We start from the raw sequence: 13863 nt of genomic DNA on the forward strand, positions 1-13863 counted from the left end.
CGCACTTCTAAATCCACATTTTAGACCGATTTATAATCCTTCAGATTTTTATCTTTGGCTGCTTATTAAACACAATTATGTGTGTGGCTCAGAGACATGAAAACTCAAAATGTCAAAACTCAACTCTGTCCTCCATCGTTCTTCCTCCTGTGTTTGTCTCATGAATGTCCTCACCGTCTACCCAGTCATCCTGGAAACTTGGGAGTCAGTCATCCTTTCTCCATAATTCAGTACATTATCAAATCCTCTCAATTTTACTTCCTAACGATCCTTTGGATCCATCTTTAGTACTCTTACTTCTAGTTCAGACCTTCATGTTTCCCCTAAATTATTACAGTAGTTTACAAATTGGTCTCACTATTTCAAATTCTGACCCCTTGGATCTGTCTGTGCTATATACCAGTGCCACAATCCCTTGTTAACCCTCTCAGGCAGAATTAAACCTTCTTCGCTTAGGAACGTAGGTACTTTACAGTGTTTATTAGTTTGCATTATGTTTCTGGATGTCATTTTTCTCTCTATTCTTTAAGACAAAGCTTCTTGAGGGTATGGACTGTGCTTCATGCGTTTATATGTCCAACTTCACAGCCTTACTGCTTCAAACACCTACTGCTTTGATAAATTTGATAAAATTTGAATAAGTGAATTTTAGATTTCTGGATAAACATAATGGATTTTATGCATGTGTTTATCTCTACACCCTCAGGAAATTCCAAGGAAATGAGAGTAAAGGAATAAAAGAAATTGTATAAAACCACAAAGACAAAAAGAATGGGAAAGTAGACACAGCTCTAAGAACACTAGCAGCCAGGCATCTTCAGCCATATCCCTACCCCTAGCAGTAGGAGACTGGTGGATTTTTTTTTTCCCTAGAGAAACATTTATTTTTCAAAAAAAAAAAAGTACAGATACTGACATTCAGGGACCTTTAATGATATGATTAGCTCTCTACCTAATAACCCACCTATAGTAACATCTAATGGTGACAAAACCATACACAATAATAAAAATTCCATTCTGCTTTTAAAATCTAAATTACTTTAAAAATTAATTTAAATTTACATAAAGGAAATTTGCTATTTGGTTTCCAGTTTGTTGAGTTTAGACAGATGCAATCAGGTAGCCACCAGTACCATCAACATCAGAACAGTTCCCCTTTTTAGTCAGCCCTCTTCCATCCCTAACCCCTGGGAAACATTGATCTATTCTCTGTCCTTATAAGTTTTGCCTTTTCCAAAATACCATTTGAACGGAATTTTACAGTATCTAGCTTTGAGTTTGGCTTTGTTAACTAAGCATAATGTATTTATAGTTGATCCATGTTTTTGCATGTATCAGTAGTCATTTCCTTTTATGACTGAGTGATAGTCCGTGATACGTACTAGTTTGTTCATCCATTTACCTATTGAAGGACAACTGGGTTGTTTCCAATTTTTGGCCATTATAAAGTTATTATAAACTTTTACAGACAGATTTTTGTGTGAGCATAAGTTTTCATTTCTCTTGGGTAAACAACCAATGGGAGTGCTGGGTCATATGATAAGTGTATGTTTAACTTCATAAGAAACTGCCAGTTTGTTTTCCAAATGACTATACCATTTTGCATGACAACCAACAATGTATGAGAGTTCCATTTGCTTTGAATCCTTATGAACACTTAGGTGTGTATGTTTTGTTTTATTGTGTATATTTACCATTCTGGTAGGTGTGTAGTGGTATGTCATTGGAATTTTAATTTGCATTTTTCTTAATGACTGAAGATGTTGAGCATCTTTCCATGTACTTATATGTCATCTCTATATATTTGGTGATGTGCTTATTGAAATCGTTTGCTTTTTTTTTTTTAACCTAAGTTGGGTTTTTTTTTTTTTTTTTTTTTTAAGATATGTGAGGTACATCCTTAACTTTTTTTTTTTTTAAATTATTTATTTATTTATTTATTTATTTATGGCTGTGTTGGGTCTTCGTTTCTGTGCGAGGGCTTTCTCTAGTTGCGGCAAGTGGGGGCCACTCTTCATCGCGGTGCGCGGGCCTCTCACTGTTGTGGCCTCTCTTGTTGCGGAGCACAAGCTCCAGACACGCAGGCTCAGTAATTGTGGCTCACGGGCCCAGTTGCTCCGTGGCACGTGGGATCTTCCCAGACCAGGGCTCGAACCCATGTTCCCTGCATTGGCAGGCAGATTCTCAACCACTGCGCCACCAGGGAAGCCCCTATTTTTTTGTTTTTTATGGTTGAGGTTTTAGAGATCTTTATGTATTCTGGATAAAAGTCCTTTGTTTTATATGTAATGTCCAGGTATTTTCTCTCAGTCTCTGGCTTATCTTTTCATTTTCTTAACAGTGCCTTTCACAAAGCAAATGTTTTTAAGTTTCAAAGTCCACTTTCTAATCTTCTCTATTGAGAATAGTGCTTGAGGTTTCTTTCTCTATTAAGTTGTCTTTGCACTTTTGTTAAAATCACCAATTGTATCTACTTCTGAGCTCTATATTCTGCTCTGTGATCTCTGAGTCTGTCCTTTTTCCAGTAGCACACTATCTTGATTACTGTAGCTTTACAATATCTTGAAATTAGTGTTTTCTCCAGCTGTATTCTTTTTCAAAAATGTTTTGGCTTTTCTAGTTCCTTTACCTTTTTTTGGGGGGGGGGTGAGTCACGTGGTTTGCAGGATCTTAGTTCCCTGACCAGGGATCAAACCTGCATCCTTGGCAGTGAAAGTGCAGAGTCCTAACCACTGGACTGCAAGGGAATTCCCTCCTTTACCTTTCTATGTAAATATTTGTCACTGTCTGCCAAAAATCCCACTGGTATTTTGATTAGAATTGCATTGAGTCTGCATTGCAGTCTGAGCAGAGTTAGTATCCTCACAATATTGAGTCTTCCAGTCTTTCTCCATCTGTGTAGGTCTTCTTTATTTTATCAGCGTTTTCTAATTTTCAGCATACAGATACTACACATATGTTGTTAGATTCGTACCTATGTATTTTATTTGTGTGTTTGTGTACTATTGTAAATGATAATTTTGAATGTTTTATTTCCAATAATTCATTTCTAGTATATAGAAATACAGTTGATTTTTGTATACTGACCTTGTGTTGTATAACCTTATAAACTCACTCACCTGTTAATTCTAGGAGCTTTTTAGTAGATTCATGGTATGGAAATAAATGAAGACCACCCAAATAAGAACGAGTAGGGCACCAGCCACCATTACTTGCATTTGGCACAGACTCAAAAGGAAATCTAAAAGGAGAGTATAAAAGCTTTAGAATGGAAAAAAGGCAAAGCTTCAGGTTGTCTTAATTGGAAGTTGTTGGCATGGGGAAGCTGGAAGCAGGCCTAACTAGAAGTAGGGCATCCTGTGTGATTGATTGGGGGAGCATATTTGGCTTTCTCTGGTTGGTCCTAAATTGGAAGTGGGGGCAAAAATTAGGGAAGCTGGCAGTTATTGATCAAGGCCTGGCTGTTTGGAATTGATTGCTACAGAAGTTGTGGTTTGGCTTCCTGGACTGGTTGCTGCAGAGGCTGTGGGTCAGAGTTGTTTTTGGATGTGGTCTGGCTATTGTCCGTTTGTATATTCAGTCTCTCACTTGGGATATTCTATGTAGACAATCCTGTGGTCTTGCAAATAGAGTTTTATTTCTTCCTTTCTAATTGGTAGGCCTTTATTTTCTTCCCTAATTGTACTGGCTAGGACTTCCATACAGTGTTGAATAGGAGTGGTGAGAGCAGACATCTTTAATTTTGTTTCTGATCTTAGGGAAAAAAAGATTTAGTCTTTCCCTATTGGGTGTGATGTTAGCTGTAGGTTTTTTGTAGATGACCTTTATCAGATCAAAGAAAACCCCTTCTCTTCCTAGTTTGTTAAGCATTTTAAAAATCATGAATGGATGTTGCATTTTGTCAAATGCATTATCTGTATCTACTGAGATCATCATGTGGTTTTTTTTCTTTAGTCTGTTAATATGATGAATCACACTGATAGATTTTTGAATGTTGAACCAGCCTTGCATTCTCACAATTAATCCCCCTTGGTCATGATGTATTATCCTATATGTATATTGCTGGATTTGATTTACAATATTTTGTTGAGGAATTTTGTGTCTATTTTCATGAGTGAGATATTGTTCTGTAATATTTTTTTGTTTTTGTTTGTTTCTTGTAATGTTTTTGTCTGGTTTTGATGTCAATGTAATGCTCACCTCATAAATTGAGTTGAGAAGTATTGCATCCTCTTCTGTTTTCTGGAAGAGATTGTGTAGAATTGGTATTATTTCTTCCATATGTATATGTATATATGTATATAGTAGAATTTGCCAGTGCAACCATCTAGACCTAGAGAGTTTTTGTTTTCTTGAAAGATTCTAAACTATTAATAGTGCTATTGAGATTCTCTTTTTCTTCTTCAGTGAGTTCTGGTATTTGTGAATTTCAAAGTATTTGCCCATTTCATCTAAGTTGTCAAATTTGTGGGCATAGAATTGTTTATAGTATTCCCTTATTATCCTTTTAATGTCTGTACCTGTCTGTAATGATATCCCCTCTTTCATTTCTGATATTGATACCTTTTGTCTTCTCTGTCTCTTTTTCTTTTTCTCTTTGTCAAGTGTAGCTAGAGATTTATCAATTTTTATTGATCATTTCAAAGAACCAGCTTTTTATTTCATTTACTTTATTGTTTTTCTATTTCAACTTCATTGATTTCTGCTCTAATCTTATTTTCCCTCCTTCCTTCTTTTAATACTATAAATTTCCCTCTAAGCGCCGCTTTAGCTGCATACCACCACTTTTGATATGTTATATTTTTATTCAGTTCAAAATATTTTCTAATTTCCTTGAGACTTTGTCTTTGACCTGTGGATTTTATTTTTTAAGAAGTGTGTTGTTTAATTTCCAAATAACTGGGGGCATTTTTAAGATACATTTTTGTTACTGGTTTCTAGTTTAATTTTCATTATGGTCAGAGGGTATACTTTGTATGATTTCAATTATTTAAATTTGTTAAGGTTTGTATATAATATGTTTGTGTTTTGTTTTTAGTGTGGTTTATCTTGATGTGTATTTGAAAAGAATATATATTCTGCTATTGTTGGGTGGAATGTTCTACAGATGTCTGATCAGGTTGGTCTGGGTATGATGTTCTTTGAGTTTATCAACTCTTTCATGTTCACTGAGTTTTTTTTTAATATTTCTTTTTTTAAATTTTTTAAAAATTAATTAATTTTGTCTGTGTTGAGTCTTCGTTACTGCGCGTGGGCTTTCTCTAGTTGTGGCGAGCAGGGGCCACTCTTCGTTGCGGTGCGTGGGCTTCTCATTGCGGTGGCTTCTCTTGTTGCAGAGCACGGGCTCTAGGCACATGAGCTTCAGTATTGTGGCACTCAGGCTCAGTAGTTGTGGCATGTGGGCTCTAGAGCACAGGCTCAGTAGTTGTGGCACACGGGCTTAGCTGCTCTGCAGCATGTGGGATCTTCCTGGAGCAGGGATCGAACCCATGTCCCCTGCATTGGCAGGTGGATTCTAACCACTGTGCCACCAGGGAAGTCCCTCAGTTTTTTTTTTTTAACCCATAATGTTTGTATTTTGCTAAATTTGAGGAGTTTTAAGCCACTATTTCTTAAAAAACTTTTGTGCCTCAATCTCTTTTTCTGTCCTCTTCTGGGAATCCAGTGACATGAATGTTAGACTGTTTGGTATTGTCCTACAAGTTCCTAAGTCCCTGTTCATTTTTTTTTCTTTTTCTCTGTTCTTCAGGTTGGATAATTTCTATTGATCAATCTTTCAGCTCACTGAATCTTCCCCTTTGCCATCTTCATTCTGCTTTTGACTTGATCTAGTGAATTTTTAATTTCAGATCTTTCATTGTTACATAATTTCCATTTGGTTCCTGTTTTATAGTTATTCTTTCTCTTCTGAGAACTTCCATCTTTCCAGTCATTTTTCATTACCTTCACCTTGTGGAACATAGATACAACTGTTTTAAATCTTTTTCTGATAACTCCAATATCTATGTCATTTTAGGATTGACATTTTTTTTCCCCCTGAGAATTGGTCACTTTTTCTTTTTTCGGTTCATTGTACGTCATATAATTTTGGAATATATCCTCAACTCATTTGGAATGTATCTTGAATATTTTGCTCTTAGACTCTGGCTTCTGTTAAAATCTTGAGAATATTGATTTTTGTTTTAACATACAATCAACCCAGTTAGATTAAGACTACAAGTTCTATCTCCTCTGTGGGCGATAGTTTCCATATCACTTCCATTTTCAAAGCCTTTGCCCTCACATGCCCCACTCAACAGTCAGTCTGCAACTTGAGTGGTGTTTAGTTCTCAAAGACTTTGGTGGGCTTCTTTGGTTCTGTTCCATGCATTTGCAGCTCAGGGGTGAGCCTGGGACTTGTGTTAGTTGCTACACAGAATTAGGAGATCCTTTCTTTGGCTTCCTCCTTGCTGGGATTTTCTTCCTAACCTCTGGTTCCCAGCGGCCTCTTTTCCAGTTCCTCTAGCTAGATAGACAGGTTTCTCACAGAGCATTTTACTCCCCTTGCTGTCACATAGTTCCACATGACAGATTTCACCCTCAGGGTAAAGCAGTGAGAGAAAAGAGAACAAAAATGACAGGATTCCCCTTACTTGCTTAAGACCACAGGGGCCCCTTTTCTCATTTCTTCCAGGCAGAGACAGGTTTTCTCTCAATTTGAGGTACCTGGACTGTCATCCCTGAGATGCAGTTTCAGAACTCTTGCTCACCTTTAAGCAAGGCCAGGAGAGAAAAAATAATATGAAAACAAACTGTGGTTGCCCCCCCCCCCCACTACTCAGCTCACATGGGTCCCTTTTCTTCATCTCCTAGCCAGAAAGAGGGTCTTTTTTGGCTGTCTACTACCCCTGGGCAATTCTGAAACTTGAGCTACTCTTGCTTCAAAGGCAGAAGATAGAAGAGGGGGAAACCCCCAGAAAACTCCACAGTACTGGTTGTTCAAGTTTCAACTTCTCTCCCCTGTTCACTTACTGTTTTTACTTTTTAGAGTTCTCAGGTGGTTGGTTTTCATATTCTTTCCAATTTTCAGCTGTAATCAGTAAGAGAGAGAGGCTATGGTGGGTATAATCTATTTTGTCCAGCACTGGAATTGGCATTCATATATTTTTTTATTATAAATTTGTGTATTTATTTATTTATTTTTTGCTGTGTTGGGTCTTCGTTGCTGCGCGCAGGCTTTCTCTAGTTGCAGCGAGTTGGGGGCTACTCTTCGTTGTGGTGCACGTGCTTCTCATTGCGGTGGCTTCTTGTTGCGGAGCACAGGCTCTAGGTGCAAGGGCTTCAGTAGTTGTGGCTCACGGTCTCTAGAGCACAGGCTCAGTAGTTGTGGCGCACGGGCTCAGTTGCTCTGCAGCATGTGGGATCTTCCCAGACCAGGGCTCGAACCTGTGTCCCCTGCATTGGCAGACAGATTCTTAACCACTGTGCCACCAGGGAAGTCCCAGCATTCATATTTTTAATGCCTTGGTCTACAGATGAGTTGACAGTTAAGGGTCCTCAGACATTTGAGAAAAGTCTTCAATATGAGAGACAGATACACATAGACACACACCAAGGAACTCAGAGGAAACAAAATGAAGCTGCCTGAAGTAAACTTAAACATAAATGGTTTTATCTCCTTAAATCTAAGAAAAAAAAGTGGTTACCCATAAACAAAGCAAGATGCTATTTATGTAAAAGGACCCATCAGAGAATAAGAATCCAATGTATGGTAGCAATAAGTTTAATAAATGAATTAAGATTGCTTGGAAGAGTACATCATGTTAATCTCCTAGAAAATGGAACCAAAGGAAAGAGAGATGGCAAATAGAAGGAAAGGTAAAAGAAAATTAGAGGTTCTGTTTTACAAGTCCAGCAGTTGTCTAAATCATGATATGTGAAAATTGTCTGTACTGAAGAACACAAATTTCTATACTGAAAGAGCCTACTAAGGGCCCTTCACAATGAATGACTGAAGACCCACACCAAGGCACATCCTTTGTGAAATTTTATATCACTAGAATTAACATGCAGTTTCTTAAAGCTTCATGGAGGGACAAAAACAGGTCATATTCAACGGTCAGAGTGGCATCAGATTTTTCAAGGACCAACTCTGGAAGTAGGATAGTGGAACAATGTCTTTAAAAATCCTGAAGGAAAATTATTTTAAATTTGTAATTATATACCCAAACAAAATGTCAGTCCAGTGTGATGATAGAAGAAATATATATATATATATATTCTTTGACCGTGCCACACGGCTTGCAGGATCTCAGTTCCCCAGCCAGGGATTGAACCTGGGCCACGGCAGTGCAAGCCCTGAATCCTAACCACTAGGCCACCAGGGAACTCCCTAGAAAGATATTTTTAGACTTTCAACATCTCAGAAATTTTACCTCTAGTATGTGTTTTCTCAAGGAAGCTATTAGAATATTGTTTCACCAAAACAGGTGATTAAACTAAGGGGGAAAGGAGCATGCCAAACCTAAGAAATGAAAGATTCAGTGTAAGGAAGAGATTGGAAGTCTTAGGATGACAGCTGTGCAGGAAGCCCAGAGAGCAGCCAGCCCAAATCAAGTCCTCTAGAGTGGATCAGGAAGGTCAAGGGTTACAGGGAAGATGTCTCCTGGGGAAAAATGCAATTCATAGATTTTTAAAAAATTATTTATTTATTTATTCATTTATTTATTTATGGCTGCGTTGGGTCTTTGTTGCTGTGCGCGGGCTTTCTCTAGTTGTGGTGAGTGGGGGCGACTCTTCGTTGTGGTGCGCGGGCTTCTCATTGTGGTGGCTTCTCTTGTTGCGGAGCACGGGCTCTAGGCTCGTGGGCTTCAGTAGTTGTGGCGCACGGGCTCAGTAGTTGTGGCTTGTGGGCTCTAGAGCGCAGGCTCAGTAGTTGTGGGGCACAGGCTTAGTTGCTCCATGGCACGTGGTATCTTCCCGGACCAGGGCTCAAACCCGTGTCCCCTGCGTTGGCAGGCGGATTCTTAACCACTGCGCCACCAGGGAAGTCCTTACATATATTTACAAGTGAAAAGAATTTTTTTTTTTTTTTTTTTTTTGCCCATGCCGTGCGGCATGTAGGATTGGGATCTTAGTTCCCCAACCAGAAGAGAATATTTTTAAGTGGTATGTGTAAGCAAGCATCTCAACAAATTCTTCCTCAGAGTAAGGAAAATACCAGGGGAGCTCCTATATTTTTATTCACTTCTTCTCTTTACTAACTTTGTATTCCTGAATGTTTTAATCATGATATTAGAACCTTGGTAGATTTTCCATGATGAAAGAGATTGTTTGCAGTAAAATTTATCAAATGCTTTTTGTCTACTGAGATTATATGATTTTTTCTTTCATTCTATTAATGTGATGACACATTGATTGATTTGCATATATTGAATCATCCTCGTATCCCGAATGTAAATTCCTCTTGCTCATGGTGAACGGTCCTTTTAATATGCTGCTGAATTTGGTTTGCTAGTAATATTTTTAAAAATAAATTTATTTATTTATTTATTTTGGCTGCGTTGGGTCTTCATTGCTGCACGCAGGCTTTCTCTGGTTGCGGCGAGTGGGGCTACTCTTCATTGCGGTGCACGGGCTTCTCATCGTGGTGGCTTCTCTTGTTGCAGAGCATGGGCTCTAGGTGCATGGGCTTCAGTAGTTGCAGTACACGGGCTCAGTAGTTGTGGCTTGTGGGCTCTAGAGCGCAGGCTCAGTAGTTGTGGCGCACGGGCTTAGTTGCTCCGCAGCATGTGGGATCTTCCCAGACCAGGGCTCAAAACTGTGTCCCCTGAATTGGCAGGCGGATTCTTAACCACTGTGCCACTAGGGAAGCCCCTGCTAGTAGTATTTTATTGACAGTTTTTGCATCTATATTCATCAGGGTATTGGCCTGTAATTTTCTTTCCTGGTAGTGTCCTTTTTTGGCTTTGGTATCAGGATCATGCTGGCCTCATAAGATGAGTTTGGCCTCTTCAAATTTTTTGGAAGACTTTGAGAAAGATTGGCACAAAATTAACCATCTTAAAGGGTACAGTGACATTTAGTATACTTGCAGTGTTGTGCAATCATCATCTCTATCCAGTTCCAAAACATTTTGATTACCCCCAAAGGAGATATTGTACCGATTAAGCAATCACTTCTCACTGCCCCCTCCCCCAGCCCCTGGCAACCACAAACCTACTTTCTGTCTCCATGGATCTGTCTGTTCTGGAACTCTCATATAAATGTGATCTTTTGTGTCTGGCATTTTTCACTTAGCATAATGTATTCAAGGTTCATCCATGTTGTAGTATGTATCAGTACTTCATTCCTTTTTATGGCTGAATAATATTCCATTGTATGGATATACTGTGTTTAGTGTATCCATTCATCAGTTAATGGGCATTGAGTTGTTTCCATCTTTTGGCTATTGTGAATAGTGCTGCTATGAACAAGTACTTGTACTTTCTTGAATACCTGTTTTCAAATATTTGGGGTATATACCTAGGAGTGGAATTGCTGAGTCATATGGTAATTCCATGTTTAACATTTTGAGGAACCAAAAAATTGTTTTCCTCAGCAGCTGCTCTATTTTACCCACCAGCAGTATACAAGGGTTCCAGTGTCTCCACATCCTTGCCAACATTTGTTATTTTCTTTTTTTTTTTAAAAAGTTATAGCCATGGAATCTATAAAAATATAATTTATTAGAAGGTATATTATTTATTTTATTGAGGTATAATTGACATATCATTTTAGGTGTATAATGCATTGATTTGATATTTGTATATATTGCAAAATGATCACCATAATAAGTCCATTTAACATCCATCACCATACACAGGTATACAAAATTTCTTTTCTTGTGATGAGAACTTTCAAGATCCACTTACCTAGCTACTTGCAAATATACAATACAGTATTCTTAACTATAGTCACCATACTATACATTATATCCCCAGGGCTTATTCATTTTATAACTGGAGATTTGTACCTTTTGACTCTCTTTACCAGTTTTGCCCACTCCCTCCCTGAGGCAACCACCAATCTGTTCTCTATATCCATGAGCTCAGTTTTTTTGTTCATTTGTTATTTGTTATTTTTTTAGGTCCCACATATAAGTGAGATCATACGGTATTTATCTTTTTCTGTGTGACTTATTTCATTTAGCATAATGCCCTCAAGGTCCATCCATGTTGTTGCAAATGGCAAGCTTTCATTCTTTTTTATGGCTGAATAATATTCTATTATATATATATTATACACACACACACACACACACACACACACACACACACACACACACACACAGCCAGCACATTTCCTTTATCCATTCACCCATTGATGGACATTTAGGTTGTTTCCATGCCTTGGCTATTGTAAATAATGCTACAGTGAACATAATACACATCTTTTCCAGTTAATGTTTTTGTTTTCTTTGGATAAATACCCAGTAGTGGAATTGCTGGATCATGTGGTAGCTCTACTTTTAGTTGTTTGAGGAACCTCCATACTGTTTTCCATAGTGGCTGCACCAATTAACATTCCCACCAACAATGTACAAGGGTTCTCTTTTCTCCACATCCTCACCAATGCTTATTTCTTGTCTTTTTGATAGTAGCCACTCTAACAGGTAATGAGGGTGTTATCTCATTGTGGTTTTGATTTACATTTCCTTGATGACTAGTGATGTTAAATACCTTTTCATGTACTTGTTAGCCATCTGTGTCTTCTTTGGAAAAATGTCTATTTAGTTTCTCTGCCCATTTTTAAAATCAGATTGTTTGGTTTTTTGCTATTTCGTTGTATGAGTTCTTTATATATTTTGGGTATTAACCCCTTATCAGATATATGATTTGCAAATATTTTCTCCCATTCAGTAGGTTGCCTTTTCATTTTGTTGATGGTTCCTTTTGCCCTGCAGCAGCTTTTTAGTTTGACATAATCCTACTTGTTTATTTTTGTTTTTGTTACCTTTGCCTTTGGTGTTAAATCCAAAAAATCATTGCCTAAACTAATGTCAAGGAGCTTACTGCCTATGTTTTCTTCTAGGAGTATTATGGTTTCAGTTCTTACATTCAGGTCTTTAATCCATTTTGAGTTAATTTTTGTGTATGGTGTATATAGTGCTCTAGTTTCATTCTTTTGATGTGGCTGTCCAGTTTTCCCAGCACCCTTTATTGAAGAGATTATCCTTTCCCCATTTTATATTCTTGGCTCCTTTATCATAAATTAATTTACCCTATATATGTGGGTTTATTTCTGAGCTGTCTATTCTGTTCCATTGATCTATGTGTCTCTTTTTATACCACTGCCATACTGATTTGAATGCTGTAGCTTTGTAGTATAGTTGAAAATCAGAGACTGTGATGCCTCCAGCTTTGTTCTTCTTTCTCGACATTGCTTTGGCTCTTCAGGGTCTTCTGTGATTTCACAAAAATTTTAGGATTGTTTGTTCTATTTATACTTTATCTCACCCCAGTTTTTAAAATTTTGTCTGACCTGTGATTTGTTTTTTGTTGGGGGGGGGGGAGAATTGGTCAAAAGCAGTGATTTTCAAACTTTTTGATATCAGAACCCCTTTATATCTTTAATAATTATTGAATACCGCTAAAAGGTTTTGTTTCTGTGGGTTATATCTTTGTGGGGTTTATTTATTTATTTATTTTATTTTTGGCTGCGTTGGGTCTTTGTTGCTGTGTGCGGGCTTTCTCTAGTTGTGGCGAGCGGGGGCTACTCTTCGTTGTGGTGTGCGGGCTTCTCATTGTGGTGACTTCTCTTTGTTGCAGAGCATGGGCTTCAGTAGTTGTGCATGGGCTCAGTAGTTGTGGCTCACGGGCTCTAGAGCGCAGGCTCAGCAGTTGTGGCACACGGGCTTAGTTGTGCCACGGCATGTGGGATCTTCCCGGTCCAGGGATCGAACCCATGTCCCCCGCATTGGCAGGCAGATTCTTAACCACTGTGCCACCAGGGAAGCCCCTATATCTTTGGTATTTACTGTATTAGAAGTTACAAACCGAGAAATTATTTAAATATGTATTCATTCATTGAAACGTAATAAACCCATTACATGTTAACAAAATATTTTCATGAATAATAACTTTTTCCAAACACACACACACAAAATAGTGGAAAGACTTGCGTAGTTTCTCTTATTGCAAATCTCTTTAAAGCCTGCCATAAGATAAGACTGTTGGATTCTCACATCAGCTCCTATATTCAGTCTATTGCATTATCACATGTGATGCATGTAGCCTTTGGAAAACTCCCTTATACACTTATGAGAGAATGATAATGAAGGAGGCAAATAATGTCTTAGATTTATCCTCAGGGACCTAGGATACCCAAGTTGGAGAGCAATTAGTTTTAAGATTTGTTGTTTCTGGCAAAATTAGGAGTGTTTAGAAACCTTTCAACAATTTCTCATAATACCTTAGGGAAGAGGTATGGGTTGTTTATGCACTCAAATACAGAATATCCAAGGAAGTTACTATTTGGGTCAAAGATGAACCTTTTTTTAGAGTCAGAGATTAAAGAGGAGTTCTCATTTGCATAATCACTTCATTGATGTTACTCAATACTATACTGAAGCAAAATGAACATCTGTATAAGTAGTACTTTAAGAAAACATTTCTTTTTGCACCGTTGGTTAATATGCCATCTTGTTCTGTAAAGTACTTGGGGCAACTCTGCAGATAAGTAGTATAACAGAGTTTTGAATATAGATGGGACAAGAAGAAAAAGGTTAGAAACTAAGATAAAGCCAAGCATAAAGTTAGCACATAAAATTTATTTCATACACTTTTGTATAGCTTTTAGAAGTGGGAGAAAACTACAGTATTTTCAAATGTTCCAACTTGAAAA

General features: G+C 37.8%; 1 protein-coding gene and 1 pseudogene across 5 annotated transcripts in view; both read left to right on the forward strand.

The window, feature by feature from the left end:
• LOC309612663 (large ribosomal subunit protein uL22 pseudogene) overlaps positions 1-13863 on the forward strand; it is an 83779-nt pseudogene that overhangs the window by 66818 nt on the left and 3098 nt on the right. The window lies entirely within an intron of this gene.
• Positions 1-13863, forward strand: part of VKORC1L1 (vitamin K epoxide reductase complex subunit 1 like 1) — a 60157-nt gene that overhangs the window by 35403 nt on the left and 10891 nt on the right. The window contains exon 2 of one of the 4 annotated variants that reach the window (XM_082358682.1): positions 1-10664. This exon is cut by the window's left edge and continues 18888 nt beyond it. The exons of the other annotated variants lie outside the window; for them this stretch is intronic. The gene's annotated coding sequence lies outside the window, so the exon portion shown is untranslated. Of the gene's footprint in view, positions 10665-13863 lie in introns of those variants that run through there. 4 annotated transcript variants of the gene reach the window in all.

This window comes from Balaenoptera borealis (genome assembly GCF_965194805.1).
Source record: "Balaenoptera borealis genome assembly, chromosome: 16".
Lineage (NCBI taxonomy): Eukaryota > Metazoa > Chordata > Mammalia > Artiodactyla > Balaenopteridae > Balaenoptera > Balaenoptera borealis.